At 37.7% G+C, this 16,781-nt stretch overlaps 1 pseudogene; it reads left to right on the top strand.

Moving 5' to 3' along the window:
• LOC115437426 (cadherin-18-like) overlaps positions 1-10,175 on the top strand; it is a 127,173-nt pseudogene extending 116,998 nt beyond the window's left edge.
• Positions 10,176-16,781: the final 6,606 nt, after the last annotated feature.

Below are 16,781 nucleotides of genomic sequence, written 5' to 3' on the forward strand. Positions count from 1 at the left end.
TTGCGCAAAACTTTACCGATATTTACTAAACGTAATGTTGGTTTTTCCATTAAATCACAAATGCAATGATTTGTTTATTTATTATCGCGAGATGACACAAGAAGTCATTCCATAAACATGGCGACAAACGTAAATATGGTGTTGATTTACGGATATATTAATTATTATTATATATTCCCCCTCTATCTCGTACTAAATTAAAAAATGATTGGGTTTCCTGGTGTGTCCACACTTGGGTTAGGGTTAGGAGACATGTTTCTTCTTCTTCTTTAATTGTTGTAACGTCCATCAACATCTGTTTTTTTTAATTCACCTGACTCTAGTTGAGAAAAAAGCTCTTTCCATTGCAGTTTTGCGTGATGTACCATTTGCACTACGCCCGAAAAAACACCTCTTGCCAGCACAAACATTTTTAATCGAAAAATGAGACTTTTGGCGAAATTGTTGTTTTTTCCATTTGGTCCATTTTTATGCACAAGTTATATTTCCGCAATTTGAGGGTCAATGGAACAGCAACTAATGTTGTAGAAGATGACTTTGTTTCCACGGTAACTATGGAGCCTCTGAACATCCAAATGGGTCATATCTGCTGAGCATGAAAAGACGACAAACTGTATTTTACACCAAATGTACATGTATTGATAGGACGGGTATTAAATATTGTACATCAGTAGATGGTTTTGGTCGCTGGTGGATGTTTGGGTCTTTATGGGTTAACTAGTGTTTGGACCTGTGGGAACCACGGGTTCTAGATCCTCTGATCCAGTTCATTCCTTTACTTTCTTTACTTTCTTGGTAAATTCCACTGGCATTTTCAGTTGAATAACCTCTCAGCTGGCATGTCTGTTTCTGCACATGGCAATGTGGCCCTATTGTTTATCTGTTGCTAGGTAACCCACTTCAGTGATGACTATGATTTGAGGTAATGAGGTGACAAGTCTTTTAAAGTATTCTAAAGTTTTTACTACAACTGCTTCTGCTGACAAACAATTATGGTGTACTCGGAAAAATGAAGGCTTGAAATTATATGTGCAAATGTCGTCATGTAACTAGCTATAAAACGTAACAAATTAAGCAGGAATTCAAACAGGTTGTAGAAATCCACTCGATTTTTGCCAAAATGAATATAAAGATAGCTCTGCAGCACCTGGAGGGTTCAAATCCAAACTTTTGGAACTATTAGGGTCCAAATACACAAATAAATGAACCAAAGACTAAGAAAAGTGGGTTTAGCAAAATATGAGTTAAATCCAAACTGACTCAGCGCTGCTGCAACTGATTGCATCTAATGTATTCATCATATTTTAAGTCTGTTTTTACCTCTGCCGAGGAACAGCGGAGGTTGTGTTTTCATCGGGGTTTGTCTGTCTGTTAGCACAATAACTCCAAAAGTTATGGAAGGATTTTGATGAAATTTTCAGGAAGTGTTGATACTGAACTGATCTGCCTTGGCGGAGGTCTGCGCTCTCTCAGTGTTTTTCTAGTATTTGTATTTTAATTGTATTTTGCACTGTAAGGCACTTCATGACTCCCTGTCTGTGAAAAGCGCTCTATAAATAAAATTTTGTTACTTACTTGTTCTGGTCATAGCGACATGATTGTAAGGCTATTGTATTCCAAAATTACTAATATCTCCCAAAATATTGGTCCTATCAACTTGCTGTTTTCACTAATCTCTTCCTTGACCGTAAATACGTTTTCATGCCAAACTGCAGCAGTCAGCTCTGTCTGGAGTTTGCGTGATGGCTGAGACACACACACAGAATCCACTTCCCTTTTATAACATAGTTTCCATCTTTTGTAACCATAGAAAAGCTGATCTGACTCTTACTTTGCTTTACAAAACACATACCACAGAGTTCAAGATGAGTCATTTCTTTATACTATGTGTACACAGAAAGGAATCTGACACACTATATTTTTTGTGACATATGTTCAGTGCAAATGCATCACAGCACTGAACACAGACACAATAACAGAAAAAACACACAAATGCATTGGATTAACAGACCTCGGTTGCACACAGATTGTTTGTTTTGGCAGCAATTTGCAGATTTGTGTTGGATCAACACAAACTATATTCTGCCCAACATGAGCGGAATGTGGTCATGCACTCTGTCTGCAAACAATGTCGATTCTTCAGAATGCTATTACATTTTGTACTTGTATGCATGTACAAAAGATGCTTCGATTAACACAACAAATAGCCAGGCTCCAGTTTGAAACGTAATACGTTTTGTTTTCTATCTGTCTATTTAATGTCACATCATTGTACTATATAAAAGATGGTGTCAAATGCTGAAATCGTCTCATCATCATATTGAATAAACGCTGCATTTTTAGCATCAAACTCCTTTCTTTTTCATTTACAGCTGTGTCCAGTGATGAAAACATTCTTTAACTACAATTAGACTCATGCAGTTCATTGATGGCACGACTGAACAGATATTTTTACCTGAATACACCCAGAGAATATTTCAAACAATATGAATAAAGCATACTAATAAATGGAAAATATTAAGCACTAATTCATTTCAACTTTGTTTCAAGCCTCAGTTAGTTCTCTACCAAAACATTTAATAGAAGGATTTGACTTATTTTCATCAGTTCACCGATGGAATAATAATACTGCCATGTATCTGCTTTTGATTGTGAAGAATGATGATAAAGTAGACCAGTGGTTCCCAAACTTTTTTGGCTTGTGACCCCATTTTAATATTAAAAATTTCTGGTGACCCCAGACATTCAAAATGGAGACATCGTTTTTGCTACAGTTAATTTGTTTTTGATCATGTAATAGTTTTCTATATTATGTTGGTAATAAATGTTAATTTTAGATGACATTCAGTCTGTATAATGTCTATTATTGTGGACAGAGGCAGTAAATCCAGGTGTAGATTACTGCACAAAGTGAGAATTTAATTTTCCTTGGTCAGGATCTGTCCAGTCAGTCCAGCTGTGATTTACAAGGAGGACAATTAATACTGAACAAACAAGAACTGAAACTATGAATTATGAAAGAGCTGCAGCATCTGAAAGTGACCACAGTGAACATTTGACACACAAACAGAAGCACAGTGCTGCAGTTTCAGACTCACAGTTTGTCATGTCTGTTATGGTTTGGGATTGTCTTTGTCAAATCACCATATATTTTTTATGAGTAAGTTTGTATTTTTATCTTTATCAATTACTAGAAATTCCAGGCAACCCCATTTGAATTCCAGGTGACCCCATGTGGGGTCCCGACCCTAAGGTTGAAAAACACTGATGTAGACATTTACCGAGCAATGCGTTGTTGTCTTTGATTACAGTGTTGTTTGGTTTTCTCAATCTGCTCTCCTTTATTCTCATTATTCTTCCCCATTCTCCAACCTTTTCATCCCATTGTCCTGATTTTGTTCCTTCACGTCTTCAACCCACCCTCCTCTTCCTACTCCTCGTTCCCCAGACAACACTGCCAGTATAGTGTCCCGGCGGCGTGATGGGTTCAGTCAGGACAGGGACCAGCAGTTTTTCAGCCTGGTTCTGGTGGTGGCTGACGGCGGGGAGCCTCCTCTCAGCAGCACCGCTACCCTCCACATCAGGGTGTGTGTTTGTCAGAGGAACACCAGGGGGCGCAACGGTAACAACGTGTGCCAGGCCCAGGCGTTCCTGTCCTCGGCTGGCCTTAGCACTGGGGCTTTTGTGGCCATACTGCTGTGTATTGTCATATTGTTAGGTAAGTATGTGAGTGCAAGAGGAGAGTACTGCTCATACCTATAAGAAAACTAATGCAGTTTTATTGTGGCTGGTTAGGATTTCAGTTTTGTTTATGAAGATATAAAGTCATTACCCCGCCCCCCTGAAGGGGAGGCGAGGGGGATTGTTTCTGGTTTGGTTTGTTTGTTTCTTTGTGTCTTTGTTAACACTCTAGCTGCAAAACTATTGGTTGAATTCATACCAAATTGGGTTTATAGATTGCCAGTGACCAAGAATAGGTCTGATTACATTTTGTGAACAGTAGGTCAAAGTTAAAATTTTTTATGAATTTTAAAAATCTGTTTTTTCCCATTTACTTATAATGGGCAGAATTCCTCATGTCTGTAGCCGAAAAACTGTTGGTTGAATTCATACCAAATTGGGTTTATATATTGCCACTGACCCAGAATAGGTGTCAATACATTTTGGGAAAAGTAGGTAAAGGTTCCAATTTTTTATGAATTTTTAAAATCTTTTTCTCTTTCCCCATTTACTTATAATGGGAAAAATTTCACATCTGTAGCAACAAAACTATCAGTTGAATTCATACCAAATTGGATTTATAGATTGCCAGTGACCCAGAATAGACGTCATTACATTTTGGGAAAAGTAGGTTAAAGTTCCAATTTTTATGAAGTTTTAAATCTTTTTTCTTCTCCCATTTACTTAAAATGGGCGAAATTTCTAATGTCTATAAAAACATCCATTTTGTTTCAATTTATTTCAAACTTGACACATATATAGAGGCAATTGATATGCTGACATCAGCACATGCATAGACATGATGACATCAGATGGATCGATGCCAAAATAAGCCTCAATATGTGCGAGGGGCGGGGTTTGTTGTGCCTGGAACCACTTGTTATGTGCTGTTGTTATATTTGCTATGTTTACCGTTTGTTGATCCATGGTTCAGACTAAAAAGTGACAGTTCTGACCTTGTTTGGACAATTCCAAACAGACCTTTAGTGCTGCTATTGACAACACAAATTATCCAGAAAAAAAAAGAGGCATTTTGTGTTTTTACTGTGGCTGTTTTCTGTCTAAAGACAGAGCTAAGCTAACAGAGCTATAATGTAAACTATCAGCTGATGCAGCACATGAAGATTATAAGACACAGTGGGATTTTGACTGATTGTCAAAATAACCAGATGAGTTTTATTTTGAAAAAGAAAACTTGATGACACTATGACAAACAATGAGCTTTCAACTTTATTCAGTGACTGATACAGTCTGTGGACACATGGCACTGATTCACTGGTGGTTTTGGTAGTTCTAAGTGTGTTTTAGGATACCCTGCTGTTAGAATATCAATAATACATATAACCCTTTTAATGATGACATGACAAATGACTAATACACTGTTCTGTTTAAAAACAGTGCTAAGTTAACTGAGGTATAATGTAAACTACCAGCTGACACAGCATGTGAAGATTAAAAGACAGTGTTATTGTGATCAATTGCATTTCTGCATTTTTAAGCTTTTCTCATTGTGTTATAAGAAAGTAACAAAAACTGTTTCACTTTTGTGCAGACTCTTGTTTCTTTCAGACCATTTGTCTCACTGGTCTTCTCCACAGTGGCCTACAGACACAGCCACGTTAGCAGCAGTGCTGCCAACTGCACAATTTTCTCATTTGATTCAGTGACCTCTAAGATCCCTTTAGTGACTGTTTCTTAGCAACAAAAAAACAAATCTTTGGCAGATATCAGCTCTTGTCCGTTATAAAAGAGTGACAAATAAGTCTCCTTGTCTTTGTATGACTCTGTGGATTCACTGTGTTTTGTCACTGGAGGAAAGCAGCAGCTCATTTAATTGACTTATCAGCTGCCAGATCGACACATGAACGAGCTGTGAATGGATTCATCTAATGAACGGTCACTGATCCCCTTTGTTTGTCAGGGAGCTCCTTCTTCTTTGCCTTTGTTTTAAATTACTAATGATTTCTGAGAGACAGCTATGTGAGGACATGTTGGTTAAAGGGGCTACATGTAATATTTCTTCTTCAAAGTACTGAAACATGACCTAAAGGTGTCATTGAGTGTTCAGAATAAAGAGCTCGGAAGTTCCATCAAAGATGCCAATGCACTGGACTGTAGAGATAAGAACTAAACCTATTTACATCGACTGTCCGGCAGATTTATGGGACCACACAGGGAGGGAGAACTGAGCCATTCAGTGCCTTCCACCAAACCCTCAGATAGCGAAGAGATGGGATGAGAACCGCTAAGAAACAACTTTTAGAGTCAAAGAAAGTGACAAAGCAATAAAACCGAGAAGCAAATGGAGTTTAATGTTGAAATCATAGCATTTCTTCTAAGTTTTGACATTTTGTTTATGTTACTAAACTTACTAAGTTCACTGTGTGTTGATCCACGGTTCAGACTAAACTGTGACAGTTCGGACCTTGTTTGGAGGATTCCAAACAAATCTTAATGCAGCTACTGACAACACAAACAGTACAGAAAACAGAAGTGATTTGTGGTTTTACTGTGGCTGTTTTCTGTCTAATATCTGAGGCTTAGACGGTAACAATCTGGACTGAAAACACAAAAGTGGCGTTGTGTTCTCCCTTTAATTCCATGTTTAAATGTGTGTTTTGGGGGGAAAATCTGCATGCAGACAGACACGCAAAAGTGTGTGAACTGTCATATTCATCACAAGGTGGCATCACAACCCCCAGACCAAGCACCTGCATAGAACCTTTGTACTTCTCTTCCTTAATACGAAATACAATCACAAAACAGGAAACAGAGCTTCTTCCTTCTCTGCTCTCTACTACTCTTTATAAAGATACATGACAATTGCTGAAACTTGAAGGTCCATCACAGGGAAAGAATCCGACATGTTGTTTTCCTGTACTGGCACATGCCTGTGATCTAAACTCTGCGCAACAAGAAAATGCAGTTTTGTGTTTTCAACCCTTTAGACGGTGACGTGAGAGTGGAGCGTTTTTAAGGTTTCCACTCTGGAAGATGGTTTCACTTTTTAGCATTTTCAACCCTCAAAAATACCATTGCCATCTAAACAAAAGGCACATCTGATAAAAAATTTTGTCATTTTCACCCGAGAGCGTGATAGGCTAACAGAACTACAATGTAGACTATCAGCTGATGCAGTAACCTACACAGTGTTATTTTTAATGGCTGTAAATACAATTAGCTGTGAGAAAACATCACTGCACTATAGTATAGATGTGTGTAAACAACACACTTTATGCCTTTTTCAGTGAGTGATAAAGTCTGTGGATACATGTGTAACCGGTGGTGTTGGACTCTGCGTTGTGTTTTTTTAAGGATGAGACCTGCACGTACGACTTTGGTGGCAGTCTCTGTTTATTGTTTTTTTTTTTCATTGCTGACAAAAGTGGCACAAAACAAAAACTTCCGGTCAGCGACCCCTGTAGAACATGCCCCTGCACAAACCAAATGATACGAAAATGTATTTCAGCACATCATAAGCACCTCGTACAGTTCAAACTAGCCAGTTCATACAAAAAAATAAAATTGGCAGAGGCTAAACCACAAACTTTCATGAACTGTACGGCTGCTTACCTCTGCCACAGAGATCTGGAACAAAAGGGAAGAGGTAAAGACACGAAAACTCTAGTTATAGTGGGCAGAGTCAGGCTGTAAACTACTCGTTGGGGAACAGACTCAAATTCAAAGTTCCACATACTGACTCAGAGGCCCATAATGTCAGGTATTAACCAAAAGAAATGAAAATAAAATGAACAGATTTTATGTAATCATAAACAATACACAACCTACATACCCACATTGCTGCGAAATAATTGACCCTGTTACACATAGTGTTTATTTGTTGGTGGTTTTGGTCCTGACTTCCTCCTGCTGTTGAGTGTTTGGAGAATAAATATTACATACAACCCCTTTGGGCAGACATATGTCCCTTTTTATTACATCATTTAGTAGATCTGACACAAAAGAACAGCGACATATTCTCTTGAACTGATTCTTTAAAATGATGATCACTTTTCTCATGTCCTGTGTGAATCCTCTATATTCTTTCTTCTCACCTCTCCTCCAGCCATAGTGATGCTTTTCACCCAACTTCGGAATAAGAAAGCGAGCAAAGAGCCCCTGATTCTCTCTGAAGAGGACATCAGAGAAAACGTGGTGACGTACGACGACGAAGGAGGTGGGGAGGAGGACACGGAAGCCTTCGATATTACCGCGCTTCGAAATCCCAAGGCCTCTGAGCCGCGCAGGAAGTACCACACCTACTGTGACCGTGGACACAGTCCGTACGAAGAGGAGGAGGTCGAAGAAGACGAGGAAGAGGGGATTGTGGTGATACGGAGGAGAAAAGCGCGGGAGGCGGATTACAGGAGCTACAGTCCGGAGTCGGAACCAGCATGGTTTGTCATTGACTGCGTCCCTCGAGAGATCAGCCAGTCGGCGCCCTCGCTTCTGCTGGACGGTCACGATATCATCCAGCAGATCATCCATCAGAAGGTAGCTGAGGCAGACTCGGATACACGAGGCCCACCGTATGACTCCCTCCAAACATACGCCTACGAAGGCCACGGGTCCTTGGCCGGATCAGTCAGCTCTCTAGGGCTGACCGCTGCTTTCCCTGAGTTAAATTATGCTGACCTGGAAGACTGGGAGCCAGAGAGGCAAACTCTGGAACAAATTATCGGAGAGCAGCTGGCTACAGACCAGGTTATCCCTGACTCTTAAAGGACAACCATCAGAGGGTTTTTCCTTTTCTTTTTTTGTTAAAAAAAACACCTTGGGCCAGATTTCCTGAAGCAGAATGCTTTTACATGTGCCGGTGAAACCAAGGTACAAAAATGCATAATTACACATGTGATATGTGAAATCAGAGGATAAGAAAAGCCATTTATATGTAACAGGAGAGAAAAAACACATAGGAGGCTGTGGGGGGGGTATCAGGTGTTAGAGTGAGGGACAAGATGCAAATTAGGAGACAACTAGTGTTTTAAAATGCCTGGTCCATTTGCATACAGTTTGCTCCCTCTGCTCTGCTTGTTAGGTGCGTTTGTGAAAAAGGTACATCCAGCCATGGCAAATAAGACTCTGGTCTTAATCCACATTGTTGCTGAAATTCTAGGCATGTCAAAACACTGGCGAGCAAACCTGGAGATAAATACCAAATGAGTTTTGAATATGGTTTCACAGGGTTCAAGACCAAGGTCACCACTCATTGTTTGGCTCGACTAAAGTTTGTTTTTCAGAAGAGGAACTTTTATGCTGACCATGATTGAAATGATACCCAGAAATAATGAGCAAAACAAACAACCAGGTCATCAAAATGATGCCATTGTATATTTCTGCCAAACACGACAACATATATAAGCTCAGTCAAGATATGTCTCATATGGATTCTACTGATAGACAATGGCATTTTGAGGAAAAAAAAGATATAATAACAACTATTACTATACATTTTATTATTATGTTGAGATATTGACAGCGCATGGTTAGGTTTAAAGATAACCAAGGCTTGGTCTAATTCAGAAAAACCACAAAGATTTTATAAACAGCCCTAAAAACACAACAGAAATGCCGTTTATCTGTAACGAAACTGCATTGCCAATTATATTTTTTTCCATTCCACTTTCAGTTTTGCAAACAAATGTAGTCTGTGCCTTCATTTTGTCACAAGGAAAACTTATTTCTCATTGATCCATGAATGTTTCACTAGTCAGTGGAGTTAGCATCATGGTGCACATTACATTTTTAGGTGTGGTAAAGGTTAAAACATTGTGGTTTGACATTGGATCTTTCCTTAAATCTAAGTTCTTTCAATATTTACACCTCACACTCTAAATTTTCATAATATTCTGGTCAAAACTACAGGGGTGAATAAGGACTGGATCCAACCAAAGCACCTTTATAGCCTAAACCCAAAAACTAATGGTCATCAGAACCAAATTCCAGTTTCTGGTGGCTACTATCCAATCTGCTTCCTGCTTTGTGAGGAAATAATAAAAAGTGGCAGATCCTTATATTTCTAATAACATTGATATTATTCATATTTGCAGTTGGCAGGAATGTACAAAGGTTACAATTTATTCTGGTGACCGGGTCGAAAACCTCTGATGTTCCAACCTGGAAAGCACACAAATTAGAAAAAAAAAAACTTGAGACAAGGCCAAAGAATTCACCTGAGCATTGATTTGGAAACAGATTCATTTTTCTTACGTACAAATTCTGTAAAAAGCAAGAAGTCAGCCTTCACTTTCAAGGTGTGATTTATACACAGGAGACTCAACTGACCACTTTTATAAGGACAGCTAAACCAGATTCTACTTTCAGGAACATGCTCTGAGGCTACAAACCACCGATCTGTAAAGATTAACAGTGACCATTAAAAGGAAATAGTCTTTTTCCCTGACACCGAAACAAACCATATTTATTTTATTTGGTATTGATTTGTTTGCACATTTTAAAAAAAGAACAGCAAGGACACCAAGAAACAACACAGAAGGAAACAATTTGGTTTTCAGAGTCTCACTTCAATAAGCTTTATATTAACAAGCACAAAAACAAATACAAAAGCAATTATATCCATAAAAGTAAAACATGGAAATGCAAAGTAAAAACAATCCCAAAAACTATTTAAAGATATTCTAGTGTCCCTAGAGAAACCTCAACCACCACTTAGATAAAGACATCAGAACACAAACTTTCACTGAGCCACAAAATGAGGCAAAATATCATTAATCTTTTCAAGTACGCCGATGACACTCTATTATACATTTCAATTGAGCAAGATAAACCTCTTTATCTATCGTTAAATACAGAAAGAGTGGAGTGCAGCAATTGATTTTCCATCACTTTATCGTGAGAACTAGACTTACATTTTGGTATTTGTCTTCATCAGTCAAAGCGGACAGAGACAAATGTACAGCTATTCTTAGTTAACTCTACTGAGGTCTGCTTATTTTTTCTTCTCTTTTTCTGGTTGCACTGTTGAAGGCTATAAAATAATCATTTTATCCAAGCCCTTTATCTATAATCTAAGGATCTCTTTTCAGCTGCATATTATTAAGTTGGAAACATTGCTAACATGTCCTGACACTGAAACATCAATGCCAGCTTTCATCTCAACCCAGATCTGAATTCTATAATATATTATTGACAAACAGCTGATTGAAAACTCTGCAACATGAATGTTTCATGTTTTTCTCTTAAGTTCCATTGTGTTTAATATTCACTATTACACATCCAACAGCGGCTGTGATATTGTGACACATTTTTGACACTCCCCGAAGGGTGGCACCCTTTTGTCAGAAGTAGTGGTGTGCGATACTGCATATTTTTGTATCAATCCAATACCAAGTAAATAAAGGGCCTGTATCGCCGATACCGATATGTTTCAACAATTAAGGTGGATGCATAATCCAAATTGCTAAATGCCAATTAATTTTCATGACCTTAAAGTGTTTTGCGATGTTTCCTTTTTTTATTATTAAAATAGTTAAAATCCAGGACAGAATCAGGGCAAAGTTTAAAAGTAAATAGAAAATACTTTATCAAAATAAGTTTTTTTTTTTTTTTTTTCAGAAATAATAGAACAGTAACAAAACATTTTCCCCCATACATTGTCATGTCTGGAATTTTTTTCTTAAATTAACAAAGCGCACAAAATGATCACCGGAAAACAAATTAAAACAAATCATTTTTTTCAGGTAGTGCTCAGAAACTGCAATACAAAAATTAAATCTAAATTATCTGTACCTTATAGGCTTTTTACAAATTATTCAGCTTGCAGTTGTCTCATTTTTAGCCTGAAAATAGAATATAACCACATGGTATACCACTATGCATAGAAGAGAAAAACTGAAACTAAAGTACCGATCTCACCAGGCAAGTATCGATCTGATACTTGATGCTATCGATATTTGGATCGATCCGCCCACCACTAGTCAGAAGGCCCGTCAGTCAGAAAAGGGTTAGATTTATGAACTAAATCCAAACTAATTTTCTGGCTAACGGGCCTTCTGACAATAAGGTAGGCACCCCCCCGAAACCCCAAGGCACAGAATCTTGCAAGAACCATGGATTATGTCCAGTGAAACTTACCGAAAATTGTTATTTTCTGCAGTGTCAGTTTCAGCAGGTTTTGCATTGTTGATTATGAAAAGGTCAAACCAACAGAATATTAGGAAGGATCGTTTAAAACAGAGCTGTCGAATTAATTTTAGTTCAGGGGCCACGTTCATCCCAGCATGATCTCCAGTGGGCCAGACCAGTAAAATAATACCAGTGAAAAAAGTAAAATTACATTATGATCATGTTTACATCTACAATGTTTCCTTAAAAATCTGAAAAACATGAACAACTTGAAATGTCTTAAGAAAAACAAGTGCAATTTGAACAATATTCTGCCTCAGTTTATCAGATTATCATTTACACACGTGCATTACAACTTACATTACAATTACAAATACACAAAACACTTAATAACAATCAGAATATTGGTAAAACTGCATTTACTTCTCTTAAGGCATTTCACGTTGTTCATATTTGTTCAGGTTATTCACATTTTTTGTAAAAGGATAGTTTATTAACATAAACATTTTCATGTTATTGTACTTTTTTCCACTAAAACAAAGTTAAAATCTGCAGTTGTCATTATTTATAAGTTATTATGATAATATTTTACTGATCTGACTCAGTTGAGATCTAATTGGTCTGTATTTGGAACCTGAATTAAAATGATTTTTACACCATTGATTGTTAATGTTTTCAGTGTAATTCATCCTATGGGCCGGACTGGACCCTTTTGCGGGCTGGATTTGGCCCCCGAGCCACATGTTTGACACCTGTGGTTTACAGTGATGAAACTGTTCCGGTTTTTGCCAGAAATCTGTTTTTTTTCTGAAAACTGAGCATATGTTCCGGTAAATTAAACGTGTCCGGATCATTTCCATCTGGTTTGGCAACATTTCAGCCAGAAAATTAGGCATAAATCGCTCCGAAAAGTGTAAATTATGTTTATTTGGGTCCGTCTCATGGGCGCGGCCATATTGCTTTCTTTTCCATTCGTCTCGACCAATGAGATGCTTGTTTACAACGCGGAACTTGTATCGACGGCTCTGATTGGTCCGTTGATGACACACGGTCCGTTCCGTGTCTCTGGAGACAAGATGGCGGATTCGCTTTGAGTATTTTACCGCCAGTGTGTTTGGTCTAAATACTGTGTGAAATAAAGTCAGAATTCCTGCTCCTTCAGCGTGGGGACGAACTGGAGTGTGAGGCAGGAATCCAACATAAGTTCAAGTGGACCTGGCTCCAGGAAACCGAGAGAAATGGCGATTTTCTGTCGCAGTACGTCTGGAAGACAAGTAAACCAGGTTTGTTACTCATTGAAGTCATTCAGAAAAGTTCAGGGTCTTTTTTTCTTTCCTCACTTTCATCACTGGGTTTAAAACATTTGATTACGAACTGGAAAAGCTTGTGTTTGTGAAAAGTCTCCAGTCTGCCTGAAATATTTTATTTTTCTATGATATTATCACATCTTTTATTTTTCTTTTCTTTTTTTAACGTGTCAATGGCTACAATTTCTGTTCTAAACCTGTCGTTGAAACAGTTGTGGATAACGTGGACTTCTAGACTTTCGCCGGTACAAGAGGAACGGGTAACGGTAACTGCCAAATGTGACATCTGACACATTTTCGTGCCCCCTGTTTTCCGTCCGCTGCTCTCCTGGTAACCTCGCCAAACTTCTGTGAATCTATGGAAATTTGTATGCATTTTTTTTTTCTTACTGGGCTGACATCACCGAAGATCTTTTATGAGTGGAAACAAATGAGGACGCTGAGTGGAGAATAATCACCAAGATGGACGATATGAAGCCTTTTATTTCCCTGGTGTATATTTTTATCGATGAATAAAAAGACAAATGATTTCAGAAAAGAAGCGTGATTACAGGTTTGGAGTTGTTTTGATTGTATTTGTGCAATTTTCGGACAAGTGTCTGAGTCGACTAGAAGGAGTTGCAGGAGATGGTTTATTTGAGTTTTTCATTATGTGCTATTATATACTCGTCTGACCTTAGTCTTTCTGAGGGGAAAATCTTGATTTTCGCTTATTCACTTTTATTTTTCCAGCGCCCTAACAGGATTAACAGGGAAATAAATAGGGCATGCAGAGAGTCTAAAAGTTTTTAATTGGGGTTTGAGCAATATTTTAAGTGTAATAATTGGCTTCAAATGCCTGGGAGTGCAGCTTTTACAGCCGTCCAGGGAACAGTTTGCCTGGTATACCTACATAGCTCATCCCTAGAGGCTCAGTAATGGACAAAAATAAATCACCATTAAAGCCTTTTGTAAAGCTTTTCCATCCATGGATACAGTTCTCTTACAAGATTGTTATTTAGAGTTACTTAACGCTGTTTAACATAAAGATATTTCAGCCTGTTTCATCCTATTTTGGTGCATGTAAATCATGAGGACTGATTGTGTCGGAGCTTCATTAAGTTAACTAAACGCACACTGTGTTTTTTTTACTGTTCCGATTCTTATTTGTCTCCTGCTTTCTTAGATAATGGATGGAAGACAGAGTGGATTTTCAAAACACACAATATCATATTAAAAAAAAAAAAGCAAAAGAAAACAGCAGCATGTTATGAAGTCGAGCCAAGCTTGTGCCGCTTATTTATTCTAGAAGTAATTAGGGGGGCTTGATGTACTTACTGTCTTTGAAAACAACAGTGACCTCAACACGCACTCATGTGGCTGGTGTAATAGCAGGGCTGTAAATAATGAATAATTCATGGGCAAATGTAATTGGGGTTCTGAGTGAAGACGGCATTTAGAAGGGTTTCACAGGGTAAACTGGAAATAGCAGCTCTGTACCAGGCACAGTGGCTGAAGGGAAACAGGCCACATGCACTAAATAATCCCACTAATGAGTCTCATCACCCATTTTCACCAACATATACTCATTTTCTTCGGATCTGTTTCCACTGTGAGCCAACAACAGTTAGTCTACTCTTGAATTGTTTGTTCGTATTATTTCCGTGGACTCGAGTGACCTTTCAGTGCCGTATCATTAACCCTTTAACAGCGAGGTCAAACTCATTTTCTTTCAGTTTCATCTTGAGTCAGTCGGAGCAGTAAAATAAGAGCGTTTTAGTGCCCAAAAAAAAGTATTTACATTTAGTTCCAAGTTTATTTGTCATGTGCATTCAGGGTACAAGTACCGTGGCAATGAAACACAGTGCCCTGGCTTTCTCTCCACCCGATATCGAAAAATAAATAACAAGAAAAGCACTCGGAAAGCGCAGACCTCCTCCAAGACACATCTGTCCCCCACCCCACCTCCGATCACCACCAAAATTTAATAATTTCTTCCTTGTGCCAGTATCAACATTTCCTGAAAATTTCATGAAAATCCGTCCATAAATTTTTGAGTTATCTTGCTAACAAACAAACATGCAAACACACAAAGCAAAGCGATCACAATACCCCCTGACGGAGGTAACAACAACCACAGCAACAATTAAAAAAAACACTTAACCATAAATAACACTAGCCCTCCTATTGTAATGTAGTAACTTGTTACTTGAAAAAAAAAAAATTACAAATTATCCAAACAAAAAAAGATGTGAATAACCTGAAAAACTGAAACTTTTTAAGAAAAGTAAGTGCAGTTTTAACAATACTATGCCCTCAGCTTATTGCTATAGATGTGCATTATGAATCAGAGCATTTAGTAACAGGCTGAATATTGTTAAAATTGCACTTACTTTTCTTAAGAAATTTCATGTTCATATTTGTTCAGGTTATTCACATTTTATTGTTAAAGGATAGTTTTTAATGTAAATATTTTCATAATTACCCTAACTTCTGAAGGGGTATTGTTTTTGGTTCAATTTGTTCATTTCTTTGTTTGTTAACACTCTAGCAGCAAAACTATTGGTAGAATTCGTGCCAAATTCGGTTTATAGATTACCAGTGACCCAGAATAGATCTGATTACATTTTGGTCAAAGTTTGAATTTTTTATGAATTTTTAAATCTTTTTTTTTCTCATTTACTTATAATGGGCAAAATTTCACATGTCTGTAGCAGCAAAACTATAGGTTGAATTCATACCAAACTGCGTTTATAGATTGCCAGTGACCCAGAATAGATGTGGTGACATTTTTGGAAAAGTAGGTCAAAGTTAAAATTTTTTTATGAATTTTTAAATCTTTTTTTTCTCCCATTTACTTATAATGGGTCGAATTGAAAATGTCTATAAAACATCAATTTTGTTTCAATTTACTTCAAAATTGGCACGTAATATAGAGACAACTGATATACTGACATCAGCACATGCATAGACATGATGACATCAGCTGGACTGATGACAAAATAAGATACAACACGTGTGAGGGGCGGGGCTTGTTGTGGCTGGCACCACTTGTTTAATGTTTTTTTTTTTTTGCCCTAAAACAAAGACACAAAATTGGACTTGTCATTATGTAATGACATAATGTAATATGTTTTTTTTTTTACATTAAACAAGACAATTCGGAGTCATTATCTATCGGTTATTATGATCTTATTTTTTTGCGATCACATTGGTCTGTATGTGGCCCCTGAACTCAAATGAGTTTGACACTCTGTATTCATATCTTTGGTGCAGTAGTGCACACTTTGTAAATTCATCCCACAGCCTGGATTGGCCCACGTACCCACCTGTACTTAAAGTCCTAGAACTGCTTTTGTGACTTCTGAAGGAATTTTTCACCTCATTTACCTTTTCCTAACAGATTCATCCATGTTTTTTAATGTAACCCTTTGCATTTTGTATTTTTCAGTGTAAATCAGGTATGCTTTTCTGTTTAATTTTCTGATCATGTTCAAGTTCAACTGGCGACATCTCCAGGATGGATGGATGGATGGATGCTGAAGTTCATGAAGGCTCAGGTAAATTCAATCGTTAACATGTCAAAATAGAGAAAATTTAAGGAAAAACAGATTTATTGTACATAATACAGGTGTGTACAAGCACTTATTTGTCAAATTACGCGGGTTTTACTGGTGAATCAATGTTGCA

Source organism: Sphaeramia orbicularis, chromosome 17, assembly GCF_902148855.1.
Source record: "Sphaeramia orbicularis chromosome 17, fSphaOr1.1, whole genome shotgun sequence".
Classification (NCBI taxonomy): domain Eukaryota; kingdom Metazoa; phylum Chordata; class Actinopteri; order Kurtiformes; family Apogonidae; genus Sphaeramia; species Sphaeramia orbicularis.